This window comes from Pipistrellus hanaki (genome assembly GCF_964339955.1).
Source record: "Pipistrellus hanaki genome assembly, chromosome: 9".
In the NCBI taxonomy this organism is placed as follows: domain Eukaryota; kingdom Metazoa; phylum Chordata; class Mammalia; order Chiroptera; family Vespertilionidae; genus Pipistrellus; species Pipistrellus hanaki.
The window spans coordinates 26566812-26581886 of NC_140511.1; positions in this window are offsets into that span (position 1 = coordinate 26566812).

The window sequence follows — 15075 nt, forward strand, 5'->3', positions numbered from 1 at the left end:
CTTTTTTATTTTCTCAGTGCTAGCAGTTAGGGATTGCATGCGGACCTGGGGAGAGGGATCTTATCATTTAGAGTCTAGAGCCTGCCATCCATCGCCCCAGCCTGCCACTCCTGCCAGATGGCAAGCTCCTATATGAGAGCACCACCCTGTCCATCCTCATTTGCGACTTAGCCGGCATAGGCCTGACTGGGCTTCCCCTCTGGGCCTGTATGTCCTACCCCCTAGTCTGTACGTTGGTGTTGCATGCCTCTTTAGGTCTCTCCCATCACCTTGCAAAATGATTAGCACATAGTAGATAATCAATAAATATTTTTTCAGTTTTGAAAAATCAAGCTACTTCTTGCATGAGCCTTCAATTTCAAATTGAAATTAATTTTTCAATTATTGCTAAGGAGAGTGAAGAATTTTTCATTCAGCACCAAAGAGTCACAACATACCAAAACACAACAACATTGTTTCCTTTGAATGTAAGCACCCTGACAATATGGTTGTTAACGTTTATTAAATGTTTACTTGGTGCCAGGTGTTATGTTGGTTTTGAATGCATTGCCTTACTTTTCACAATAACCCGTGAAGTAGAGGTTTCTGTCAGTTTTCATCATTTGTGATACAGAAAGGGCAACTTTCATACTCAACATCCTGCAGGTAAGGAATGCAAGAAGCAGGACCTGAAGCATCTCAGAGTTCAAAGCACGTGAATTTTCTAATACGTCGCTCTGTGAGACATGGCGAGACACCAGACATGCACTGAATGCACCCAATTCCTTCTTCTCCGTCAGTATCTCTCCAATCTCTCCCTCCCCCAGAATTTTGAGGTGGAAACTTAAGAACAATTTCTTTTTTTTTTTTTTTTTTTTTAATTTATTTATTTTATTTATTTATTTATTTATTTTTATTATTATTTAACACTTTTATATTTTTTTTGTCATTTTTATTTTTATTTATTTATTTATTTTTTTAAGTTTTTATTTTTCATATTATTACAAATGTTCCTCCCCCCCCCCACCATTGCTCTCCTCCACCAGGTTCCCACCCCACCCTCTGCCCTTTCCCCTCTCCCCATTGTCCTCATCCATAGGTGCACAGTTTATGTTGAGTCTCTTCCCACGCCCTCCTCTCCCCTTTTCCCCAAGAATCGTCAGTTCACTCCCCTTCCATACCTCTGATTCTATTATATTCAACAGTTAATATTGTTCATCAGATTTTTTTAATTTCCTTGGTTTTTAGATTCACTTGTTGATAATTACGTATTTGTTGTTCATAATTTTTATCTTTGTTTACTTTCTCTTCTGAAAGAACCCCCTTCAGCAATTCATATAATTCTGGTTTGGTGGTGATGAACTCCTTTAGCTTTTTTTTATTAGTGAAGCTCTTTATCTGGCCTTCGATTCTGAGTGATAGCTTTGCTGGGTAGCTTATTTTTGGCTGTAGGTTCTTGCTATTCATCACCTTGAATATTTCTTGCCATTCCCTTCTGGCCTGCATGGTTTCTGTTGAGAAGTCAGCTGACAATCATATAGGTGCTCCTTTATAAGTTACTACCTTCTTTGCTCTTGCTTCTTTTAATATTCTCTCTTTATCTTTTGCTCTTGGAATTTTAATAATGATGTGTCTCAGTGTGGTCCTCTTTGGATTCCTTTTGTTTGGAGTTCTGTGCGCTTCCTGGACTTGTAAGTCAAATTCTTTCACCAGGTGGGGGAAGTTTTCTGTCACTATTTCTTTCAGTATGTTTTCGATATCTTGCTCTCTCTCATCTTCTGGAACCCCCATAATTCTGATGTTGGTTCGCTTGAAGTTGTCCCAGAGGTTTCTTACATTATCTTCAATTTTCTGGATTCTCTTGCCTTCTAGCTTCTGTGGAGGAGTGTCTTCTGGCTCTTTATGTTCCAAATCTTTGACTTGATTCTTGCGATCTTCCCTTCTGTTTTTAGGACTCTGTAGAATATTTTTAATTTCAGACAATGTATTCTTTATTTCTTGTTGATCCCTTATCATTTCTTGTTGACTCCTTATTAATTCTAGTTGATCTCTTTTCATATCCTCATAGGCCTTATCCATCTTTTCTAGGAAATTCTTGAAAAACCTTATAAGCGTAGATTTGAACTCTATATCCAGACGCTTTTTGTCCTCCATTTCTTTCGTTTGTGATCTATTTTGTTGTCGCATTTCGCAGTTACAGATGGGATGGGGTTTCAGGGTGGAGCCTGCAGCTTTGGCTTCCGTCAGCCCCGCCCTATGCGGGTCCTTCAGTGCTCGCTGCCGGCGCCTCTGAGAGAAAGGTGCCCTCGGTTTTCGCCTGCTGCCAAACAGTCTATGCTCTCCCCCAATGAGCCCGGTATTGGGGTTCAGTTCAGTTGGAAGTGGAGTTGGAGGTGGCGTTCAGAGCAGTCTGGAGCCCCAGTCTCCTTCCCGTCAGGGCAATCCCGCGGCACAGCCGGCCGTCCCTTCTCTGCTCGCTGTGTGCGCGCCTCCGGGACCTCCTTTCTCCGCTACCCCGGGTTCCGCCTTACAGCCCAGCTCCCTGTGGATGAGCCTGGGTCCCCGGGGTCTGGCCCAGAACTGGGGTTCAGAGCAGTCAGGGGCCCAGCACAGTCGGAGTTTTATCTCCTTTCCGCTAGGGAACGCCCGCCAGGCACTTGGCCTCCCTCCTCTCCGGCTCCGTCCTCTCCCGCGCGCGCCGTGTGTCTCCGTACCTTAGGCTTTTACAGCTCCTCCGTGCTTCCTTCTGGTTTTCTCCTTGCTTCTTGTTGTAGGATTTCCAGTCAGTCGACTTTCCTGTAGTTCTGGGTAATGTCCATTTTATATTTTAGTTGTATTTTATTAAAATTGTTGTGTGCGGCTGCGGCTAGTTGCCTACCCGAGCAGCCATCTTGGATTTCTCCCAAGAACAATTTCTTTTTTAATTCTAAAGAATTCTCTCATCATTCTCAAGATAAGCGGTCTTGGGCTTTAGAAACTTGAAAGATTAATAGGGTTAACCTCAACATGGTATTTTGAGCATTTTATGTAACATGACATTTTCCCTGTTACCTAACCAGTTTTTTATTTTTTCTGCCCGGGGAGAAGTTCAATGTCTTCCTCAAAGAGCCTGATCAAACAGGTGAGCCTCAAGTGGAAACATTTTGTCTGCTTTCCTAATACTGTAGGAGTCTCTAACAATGGGATATTTGAGGAGCTTTTAAAGTTTAGTTGAAAAAAAATTAAAAATAAAGTTGAGTTGATTCTAAGAGTTTTGGAATAAATCGAGGCTTGACTGGGCCTCCTTTGTGCTCCAGCTGCTGTGTGGAGGGGCCTGCTTTTTCCTTTGTTCTGTAAGATGGAAAGCAAACAGAAGAAGCCCGGGAGACAACGAACAGCGCAGAAAGAAAGAAATCTTTGATCCCGTTTCTCCCCAGCCATCACCATATCGGGTCATGGAGCTCACCTCTTCCCTGCACTCACCATTGCACTCACCATGTCCTTTGCTTGGACCATCGCAGTAGCTCCTCATTTGTCTCCGTTTCCACGCCTCCCCCTCTAGACCTCTAGTCTGTTCCCTAGATGGCAGGCAGTGTGATATTTGAAAAATACAAATCTGAATATCTGACTTCCCTGACTAAACAAGGTCAAGGCTTCCCATTGCCTTGAATCACAGCAAAAAACCTTTAACCAGAACTTCAAAGTGCTACGTGGTCTAGCCCCTGCCTGCTTCCCCAGCCTCATCTTGATCCCCTCTTCATTTTTTTCTTTTTCTTTCTTTTTTATCCTGCAGCCATATTAACATAATTTTCTCTCCTATGAAGGTGACAGGCTATTCCCTGCTTGGAATGCTCTCCCCGCTGCCAATCTTCTGGTTTTCAGATCTTAGCTTAAGTGTTATTCCCTCAGAAGAAGTGTTTCCAACAACCCAAACTAGGTTAGAGATCCCTCAAATAAACTTGCAGGGAACCTTGCGCCACTTCTCCATGAGCACATTCTAACGATTTCCATCGTTGTTCATATGATGGCCATGCCCTGGTCATTGCCACACTCCCCTGGGGCATAGCACAGTGCCTGCTGCCTGGACTACCTGGGCATGTCTCTATGGAAGGACCTGGCTTCCAGGCCTGGATCTGTCACTCAGCCATGTGACCCTGAACAGGTCGTCTAACTTCTCTGGGCCTCACTTTCTTCATCGGTAAAACTGGGTTGATAACAACTGCATGGTTTCTAGGCCTGCTGATAGAACCAAATGATAAATGGAGCCTAAAGCAATTTGGAAACTGTAGCATGTTGTATGGATGTCATATATTGTCATTCTTTTACAAGAGGATGTTACTAGAGAATTCAACAGTCCCAATACCGAAATCTCAAGCTCCTTAGCTCTCATGTTTTCCAGAAAAGTTCTGAATGGCCAAGTGCCTGCTGGGCCTGTGACATGTGGACTCTGGCTGGTGGGAGAGTGAGCTGGATAAAGAGGTAGGGCAGAGAGCCAGGGTTCTTCCTGTCAGAGCAGAGCATCTGTCTGGTTTCCCCAGGAAACCCTGTGTCTACAAGGAGATGAGGAGAGTCCCCTCAGGAAGCCTTGTGCTGTCTCTGTGCGTCAGGGCCAGTCTGATTCCCATGGGTTTTAATCCTTGGGACCAGGCACTCCTAAACATTCTGCCTCCCACCTTTCTCCTCCCTGCTGCCAGTGGCTGAGATATTCTTTATGACGAATATCTCATAATTGAGATATTCTTTATGACGAATATCTCATAATTCTTTATGACGAATATCTCATGGAATATCTCAATTCCATGGCAAGCAGCACTGAACAATGACGAATATCATTGCTCAGTGCTGCTTGCCATGGAATTGGCAAAGAGCCACCAATTCCATGGCAAGCAGCACTGAGCAATGGTTTTCATAAGAGTTCAATGAGGTAAAAGGCTGAAGCGGGAATACAGCTAACTGACTGATGAGGATCCATCTAGACCAGTGTTTCCCAAACTTCTCTCATGATGAGAATCATCTGGTGGAGTTGTTAAAACACAGATTCCTGAATCCCAACTAAGAAGTGCTAAACTAGAATTTTTGGGAACATATAGGTAAAATTGTATACTTAACTAGTGCTCTAACACAGATGTTATGCAATTTTACCTATATGTTTTCAAAAATTCTAGTTTAGCACTTCTTAGTTGGGATTCAGGAATCTGTTTTAACAACTCCTCCAGGTGATTCTCATCATGAGAGAAGTTTGGGAAACACTGATCTAGACAATCAATCGATGTCTTTACAGATCAGTGTTGGTTGTTCAATGGAGAAAGGTAGGAAGAGAGGGACCTGACTGAGAAATACAGCACAGCCACTCATTTGCCTTCTTTTTTATTTTCTTTATTGATTAAGATATAACATAAGTGTTTTATCCCCCTATTACCCCCCCTCCAGCCTCTTGCCCTCACCCCCTAGTGTCTGTGTCCATTGGTTATGCTTATATGCATGCATACAAGTCCTTTGGCTGATCTCTCCCCTCATTTGCCTTCTGTATTAGTTTTCCATTTTGCTATGGAACAAATTGCCACAAACCTACCAACTGGAAATGTCTAAGTTTTGGTATATCGGAAGTTCAGGCCTAGTGTAACTGAATCCTCTGCTCGGGGCCTCACAAGGCTGTAACCAACATGCCAGCCAGACCTGGCTCAGGTGAGGCTTGGGGCTTTCTTCCAAGCTCTCGCGGTGATTGCAGAACTCAGCTCCCTGCAGCTGCTGCAGAACTCCCACTGTTGTTTTTTCAAGGTCGGCAGCAAAGAATGAGCTTCTGACCTCTACACCCTTTTCAAGCGCTCACCTGATTAGGTTAGACCAGACCAGGATAATCTCTTATTTGATGATCTTTAAGTCCCTTCATTGTACACTAACGATGGATGCCAGAAATAGGAGTCAGGGAGGCCAGCTTAAAATTCTGCTGACCACACGTTGATTCAACAGTCCCAATATCCAAATCTCATAGAGAAATTTGTGTAGAGGAAATAAAGATGTCTGCGGACCAGGGCACAGTGTAGCTGCCTGAGGAAGGAGGGGAGTTGTGATATTTCCAGCCACAGGGAAAGCTGTCCCTGTGTGCATTTTGTTTTTATCATTGTCTCTCCCTGTGGACCAACTCTGTCTGCTGTCCATTTATGCTTTACAGTTGTAGCCACATGCTGCCGGAGGTAGAATCAGCCTCTCTCTCTCTCTCCCTCTCTCTCTCTCTCTCTTTCTCCTCTCCTCTCTCTGTCTCTCTCCCCTCACCTCCACTTCTAACCAGTCAGAGGAGGAATCGTGGGCCAGGTGCTCATCTCTCGGGCAGTCACCTCTGGCCAAGTGGGAAGGACACCGCTCCAGCAGAGCTTCCCGCCATGGTGACCATGCAGAGAGAGGAAGAGGCTTTTCCCAGCAGCTGCCCACTGCCCACTGCAAGGCTCTGTCCTCAGTGGCCAGCATGTGCACCCTCCGCATCATTTGTACACGATTCAGCAGCGAGGCCCTCCAGTTCGCAGTGGAGGGAGCAGACGAGTGTGTTTAATGATGTCCCACAGATGGTGCCAGGGGTGCCTAAGCCAGGGGCCTGTTTCCAGCCAGGCATGACTGCCCCTGTCAAATGAGGCTAAAACTCCCTCTCGTGATCACAGCACTTAGAAGAAGGGTCCTCCCACAGAAAGAATCCCTGGAACAGAGCATGCAGGGACAGACACAAGAGCCCAGTGTGGAGACACAGCCATGTGACATCTTGCAATCCCTTTCCTAGAAATGGCCGAGAAAGAGAATGCTCTGAGGAAGTGCCGAGAGCAGAAAGGTCTGGGTAACCAAAAGCCCTGAAGGAGGAAGGGAGTGTTCCAGCACAGACTGTGCTGCTCACATTCTGATAAGAACTAAGAGAGACACAGAAGATGGAGAGTCTAGACAAGGCCAGTAAACTCAGCCGTCCTGCTTAGGCACGCTCACTAGTTCTTCCTTGGGAGGCATTGGAGTCAGAATCCCTCCTGCGTCTGATAATTGCCTCCTATAAATGTATATAGTGATGTGTAAACTGGGTGTGGTTCTCACTCTAGTTCTCACACCATTACATTCCTCTGGAGTCTTCATATGGTTCAAAGAATCATCTCCAGTGTTGGCAAACTTGTGTTCATTGTAAGCCTGGTCCAGGTGGTCTTCACTAATGGTCGCAGCCAAGATTCTCACACAAAAGGGGCCAAACCAGCCCCATTTCTTTAAAGACCTTGGCTTCTGTGAGCTGATTCACATCTAGGTGTTCTACATGTTACAAAATCATTCTCAAAGGGGCATTTGACATGACTGGTGGTAGAGCCCCACTAGGTTGAGGGCATCTTCGTGACAGGGTCCAAGGCCTGCTCAGCTTCATATTGTGGTGTCAGCACATATCAGGTCTGCAAAAAAAAAAAAAAAAAAAAAAAGGTTAATTGAATGATAAATCATAATTACTTATAATTTCCATATCATATAATCCCTGTAATTATAATCTTCCATCTGTCCTATTAGATAGTGACGTCTCTAGCATTGTGCTGTCCTATATGGTTGCCATTAGCCACACAGAGCTTTTTAAATTTAAATTTAAGTCAAATGAAATAAAATTTAAAATTCTGTTTCTTCATCATAGAAGTTACATTTTAATGCATAATAACACAAGTGGCCAATAGTACTGAACAGAACTTTCCCACGATCACAGGAAGTGTTGTGGGACAAGATTGCTCTCAGAGGTGGAAACTTCATCAGTATCCCTCACAGAACCTGTATGAGGATCGTATAACATTGTGTTCAACTACCATGAACTAATAACAATGACACTCTCCTTGTAAATCTCAGCCTGCTCTTCAATTCTGGGTGGGAGCCTCCACTGAGTTTGACTCTGTGCTCCCTGAGACTAAAGCCAATCTCTGTTTTAGATTCTGACTCATCTTACACCACACACAGCAATCTTACTTTTTAGCTTCTTCACTCAACTTCTTACTTTAAATTTTCTTTTCTTTTGGTATAGTGTTTTTTTTTTGTTGTTGTTGTTTTTCTATTTTTATTTTGTTTGTTTGTTTTTTGTTAATCCTCACCTGAGGATATTTTTTCCATTGATTTTTAGAGAGAGTAGAAGGTGAAAGAGAGAGGAGAGAGAGAGAGAGAGAGAGAGAGAGAGAGAGAGAGAGAGAGAAAGAGATGTGAGACACATCGATTGCTTGCCTAGTGCATGTGTGTGTGTTGCCTCACTAGGAATCAAACCAGCAACCCAAGAACATACCTTTGACTTTGAATCTAACCCAAGACAATGTAACCACTGAGAGTAACTCAGGCCAGGGCTGTTTTTGATCCATTTTATATTTTTTATTGTATTATATAATTTTCTATATGGAATAGTTTTAAAAATACAAAAATTGCATAGAACTAGCAAACCCTTAAACCCTTGTATCAAGAAGGGTTCCGACAGGAACTGTATGGTAAAGGAAAGAGCATGGTGTGGGAAAATCACAAGAGCATCTTAAAGGGGCATAGTGTGGAGCTGTTACCAGACCCTGTCAAGAGAGGGCTTCCTGAAAGGAGCCTGCCTTTCCACAGAGGGGTCAGAAACTGGAAAAATAAATACCCAGAGTCCCTCTCTCCCCTCCCTCTCACTCTGCCCTGTCCCCAGCTGGATGAGCCCAGTGGAAACTGGCGGGCTGGGCAGCTGGGCAGAGGCCAGCTCCTGGGGCACAGCAGGGTGGAGAAGGGTGAACAGTGGATCTGGAGGATGACAGAGAATAACCCACATAACCTCCATCTGGAATTAACAAATGGAAACATCTTGATATTTTTGCTTCTCATTTAAAAATAAATAGAACTTTACACATAGAATTAGAAGTCTCCTTTATTGCCTCACCATTCAGTTCCCCTCCCTCATCAGAGAGAACTCGTTACATGAATTTGATGTATGCCCTGTTGTCCATGTTTTGTTCTTCCTTTTAGTCCATATGTATAGGTAAACACTGGGTAGCATTGTTTTGGCTTTTAAAGATTTTTATATAAAAGTTTTCATGCTGTTCCTGTAATTTTGTGACTTGCTTTTTTCATTCAACGGTGTCTTTTGGAGATAGATGCATGTTAGCATGTATCACTATATTTCACTCATCTTAACTGCTGAATAGTATTCCACTCTATATCTTCTCCTGCTGACGGATGTTTCATGGTTTCCAATATTCACTGTTCAATGAGCAACCTTGCACCCTAGCTCATAGGGCCTGACCATCAACTTTCCTAGAAATTGACAAATTACTCTTCAGATGGTTGTGTTTATTTATATTCTTATGAGCAACATATGAGAGTTCCTCACTTACTCTCGGTATTTCAGATTTCAGTTTTGCCAATATAAAAACACAGCATCTCATTGCTGGCATTTTCCTGGCCGTTAGTCTATATCCTTTGCCTATATTTTATTGAATTGTTTCTCTCTTCCTTTCTGACTTGTAAGCCTTTATGTACATACTAGATGTTCAATTTTTGCATAAGATGTGATTTGCAACCTAAGGCTCTTCTAAATAGCTCAGAATGAGGTTTTATACATATCTGAATCAAGAACCTAACAGGTACATCATCCTCAAAGGAAAAGGCCACCCAAAGGCAAGATAGTATGTTTTCCCAAAGTACTGGAGAGTAGCAGGTAAATGTCTAAAATTCAAAGGGAACCTCCACACTAATTCAGGGCTTACCTTCTCCACAGGGCTGTTGTCCCCTCTCTCCTGGCTCCAGATGCATTGCATCATGAGATGACATTATTGCTGTGTTTCCAGTAAGGGCTTTTAGTCATACATATTGCTTTTGTTTTCTTTTGGGGATGGAATAGGCCCATGACACAGATTACCTTACTGGTGCTTGACCAGAAAATTCCATATTTGTTGGTTAAGATTATGTTTCTGGGAGAAGTTGAAATCACAATTTGATCAGATATTAAATCTAGGTTTGTATCATGGGCTTTTAGCATGGACCTGTAGGTATTTTTTCCCCTTTTAACAAGGGCAGGAGCTGCCATTTCTCTATCTCTGACTTCCCGGGCCCAGGACATGCCTGGCTCTGTGAACCAAACAGAACTTTGCTTACAGATGTGAAAAGGCCTTGCATTAGGGAAGTTATCTGATTTAGATTTTGAATGATAAAGAGGAATAATCTAAACCAGGCTCTCCAATGGAGTTTTTTGTGATGATGAAAAATGTTCTATACACACACTTTGCAACACAACAGCTATTACCACATGTGGCCTTTGAGTAGTTGAACATGTGTGACCGAGGAACTCAAGTTTTTATTTCATTTAGTATTAATTACTTTACATTTCAAAGGCTGCCACATTGGATAGCATGACTCTAGGCATTGAATCACTTGCCCCATTATGAACACCATGCACCAAATGCAAGAAAGGATTTGAATAATTTCTTAGATATTCAGAAACATATTTATACTTCCAGTTTCTCCGACCACTATCCAAGCCCAAAGCAATGTATCGATAGTAAAGAATAAAATGAATATTAATATGCTTCTCTCTGTGTGTGTTAGGTGCCACTGAGTTGCCTTTGACTCCTAGCTACTCCATAATGAATGAGGTCCTGTCCTTGACAGCTCTGTAGACTAGACCCTATGGCTTCTTTGATGCTTCGCACTACAGAGGTGATTAAAGAACCTAATCCCACACTTTGTAAAGCAACCAGGAACACCAGGGCTTCAAGATGATGCTGGTGGATTTCTCAGAATCACCCTGTTCATCTACCCAGCCTCCTGTGTGTTTTACCCATTCCCTTCTTGTACCCATGTACAAGAGATTCTCTAAGGTATATACCTCAAGGTAGACTTCCTGGTTTGTAGGGTCTGGAACTTCTAATATAATTGCACCAGTTCATACCCCAGCAGCAGTGGTTAAATTGGTTTCCCCACATTCTCAGTATTAGAATATTTTTTATTTTTTCCCCAAACTTATGAGAGTGAAATTAAGTCCCAGTGGTATTTTATTTTTAATTTCCCTGATTACTGGTGAACTTGAGTATCATCTCATATATTCATTAGTCATTTAGTTCCCTTTACTATGAATTGATCATTTTTGGCCTACTTTTCTATTGGGCTATTTTGTTTGTTTCTTTCATTTTTTAAAAACATCTTTTGGATAAGAATCCTTTTCCTGTTGTATATGTTACACATATATTGTCATAGTCTGGTTTTTGTTATTTAGCATTATTATTATCTCACTTGCCATTCAGAAGCTTACATTTTGACATAATCAAAGTGATCAGTTTTTTCCTCTATAATTTATGCTTTTTAAAAGACACTTTAAAAGGTTTTCCTTACCAGAATATAATAAAAATATTCCCTATATTTTCTTCTGGTTGTTACAATTTTTGTTTTTAATAATCATGACATTTCTTTTTGTTTTTCACTTAAGATGAAGATCTAATTTTCTTTCTGTAGAAAGCCCAACTACCTTTTAGTGAGTAGTTAATTCTCTCCTCTATGGTCAGTAATACTAGTTCTACTAGGTAAGTGGCCACATGTCTTTAGAATTTCTATCTGTTCAACTGATCTTTTACTTCTTTAGCTTTATAATAAACTCTGATACCTAATAGAATAAGTCTTTCTGTCTTATTAATCTTTTTCAGAATAGCATTGGATATTTTCAGACTTTTATTCTACCACATGAATTTTATAACTTTACTAGATGCCCGTGCACAAAATTCATACATGGGTAGGATTCTTAGACCTGGCCAGCGACCAGGGCCAATTGAGGCCTTCCTTTGTTCTGTGCCACTACCTGGTGGTTAGCATATGTCATAGTGAGTGCTTGAACACCAAAGGGGGCAATTTGCATATTAGGCTTTTATATATATGGATAAGTTTTATGGAAAACCATGCTGGGGCTGGAATTACATTGAAGTTTTAGATTTATTTGGGGAAAGATTTCCACCTTTACAATATTAAAGCTTCCTATTGGTGAGCACAATTCAGCTATCTTTTTGTAAGTAACTTCTTATATGTTTTTTCAATGCAGTTTTGAAATTTTCTAAGCAACAAATTTCACAAAGTGCTTGTTTTATTTACTCTTACACATCAAATTATTTTTATTGTCGAGTTAGATTTTATCAATTTATTTGTATCACACTAACTCATAGAAATTTGTTTTTGAAGATAGTCTTATATGTTCTATCTTGTTGAGTTATTTTATTAATTCTGTAGGACTTCCTGGACATTCTAAATAGATAATAATACCTGAACAAATCATGATAATTTTGTCTCTTTCTTTTTGATCAATATATCTCCATTATTTTATTGATTAAAAGCTTGAATATGGTATTAATAATACCTCTATTATTATTAAATATAATATATAACATTATATAATACGAAGTATATATTATATATAGACGTATAATATATAACTATTATTATAATACTAAAGGCCGAGTGCATGAAATTCATGCATGGGGGGAGGGTCCTCTCAGCTCAGCCTGCACCCTCTCCAATCAAGGAGCCCTTAGGGAATGACTGCCAGCAGTCAGGCATCTTTCTGGGACCTCTGGCTCCAATCACTTACCTTCCTGCCTGCCTGATCACCACTAACTGCCTCTGCCTGCCTGATTGCCCCTAACCCCTCTGCCTGCCTCTGCCTCTGGGCCTTTCTCTGGGCCTGATCCACAGCTTCTGTGGCAGCTGCTGATCAGCCCTTGCCTCTCTTTCTCTCTCCAAGCCTTGCCAGCAACCGCAGTGACTGTTGATTAGGCCCTGCCTCTGTCTCTAGGCCTCTCTCCAGGCCTGATCTGCAACCACTGAGATAGCAGCAAGGTCATTAGGCCTCCGCCTGGCTGGGCTGGAGGCTAACAACCTCATGGAGCTTGCCCCGCCCTGCTGCCGCACCCCTCCCCCCTGCTGCCCTTCATCCCCTCCTCCTGGTAACCAGTTGTCTGTCTGGTCATTTAGGATGTTATGGCCCCTCATCTTTTATAATGTACAATAGATAGCATTGTTAATGTGTTAGTGGATATCTTTGGTTTGTTCTTGACTTTAATGGGAAAACTTTTAAGCACAATATATGATAAAATTTATTATAATAGGTTATAGATTTTTTTTTTTACTAGAAGCCCTTTTTAAAGCCAAGGATGTTCGAGTTTCCATCTGTTTATATTTTGTTAAGAATTGTCTTTTAAAATGACACATGAATATTACATTTTCTTGAATGCTTGGTCTGCAGCTACTGCAGTGACTATGTGGATTGTGTCTTTAAACCTGCTGATTACATAAATAGATTGTCTTAAGTAAAACTTTTGTGCATTCCTAAGATAAATGTGCTTGGTCTTCTTTTTATTTTATATTTATTTATTTATTTATTTATTTATTTATTTATTAGCTTCATCCAAATTTATTTTTCCATGGATTTTCAGAGAGGGTGGAAGAGAGAGGGAAAGAAAGAGAGAAATGTTGATTTGAGAGAAACACATCAATTGGTTGCCTCCCTCAAAAGCCTGTACCAGAGCCCAGGCCTGGGAGGTGCCTGTAACTGAGGTATGTGCCTTTGACCGGGACCCTTCTATCTGCAGGCCAAAGCTCTATTTACTGAGCTATACCAACTGTGGCTTGTTCTTCTTTTTCAAATATATTTTTCTATTCTGCTAAACTGGTTTTGTTAATATTTTATTTGGATTTTTTACATCTATGTTTATAAGAGAGGTTGGCATATAGTTTTATTTTAAGTACTGTCTTTGACTGGTTTGGAAATCAAATTATATTGTCACATAAAATAAATTGAATGTCTCTGACTATTTGTCTCCTCTTTGGAACAGTTTGTATAAGACAGGAATGATCTGTACCTCGACCAGGGTAAAACTCAGCTGTAAATCTTTCTGGCTGTTTCCATCTTAAGCTGGACATTTTGACTACTGAGCAAGCTTTTATTTTGTTATTACCACATTAGAAGTAGGTAACACTTATACAGTGCCTCTGTTCCAATCTAAGCATTTCAACAACTAATTCTCATTCATTAATACCTATTCCTGAAAGTGGACCCAGCATCTGTATTTTTTAAATCTTTTAAATGTCTACTCCAACCCCCCTTCTCATATTACAGATTGGGTAACTGAATCTCGGAGAGGGGATCTCACAGCTAACAGTGTTGGAAACAGAGCTCAAATGAAGAGTTTCCTAATCCCCTGTTGGCTTCTGGGAGCTTACTTGACATAGGCTCTTCCACCATCTGCTACACCACACCTGCAAAGGGGAAGAGCTCTTGCCCCCACACAGTCCTTGTCTGCCCCCTGGTGGGCTAAAATGGCAAGGAGTCCTACCTTGAGCAAAACTTAATAGTTAAAAAGCTCTACAGAGTCCTGTGTGGATTAATCCTAAAGCCAGCTGCTGGTGATGGCACTTTACAGCATCCTTATTCTTGGAAGGAGAAAACAATATCATCGACACAAAAACCCAACCACTCTGGATTGGTTTAGTAGCTTACCTTCACTTGCCAACTTTAAATATAAGGCACCCCCTCACCTTAGAAACTCAGGGAGAACATTTTAAAATCTTACTGTACTTTTCATTCCAGTCTTATGGTTCATCTCACAGGTTTTGGAGTCAAACACACCAAGGGCAAATTATGACTCCAATTTATTAATTTTACAGTTGGTGAGCCACATAGCATCTTTACTCCTCAGTTTTATAATCTGTAAAATGGTCGTTATAGTGACTAATTCACACAGTTGTGAAGGTTAAATATGAATGTAAAGAGCTTGGTTTGGCGCTGTGCCTGGAACCCCCCTCACCCCCATCCTGGTTATCATTACTCTATTACCGAAATGGACCATGTTATCAGACCTGAAAAACACCCTCAAGTGGGAAAAGAATGTTTTCCGTGCCATCGTGTATCTCTGCACAGGGGCCTGCTCTCCTCGCCCCTCAGAGAGAACCTTTGGCTCTCCACACCCCCTTCCCTACAGCCTTCCACCTAATCTCTCTCTGTAAGAAGAATCTAGAACTCTGATTTTTTTCCTTCATAAAAATAGATTTTGTATGTGGTCATATTCTCACTCCTGGGGAATCTCCTGAGATGAGAAGATGAGGAGAAAGCAGCAAAGGAGACTGGGAATGTGTGCC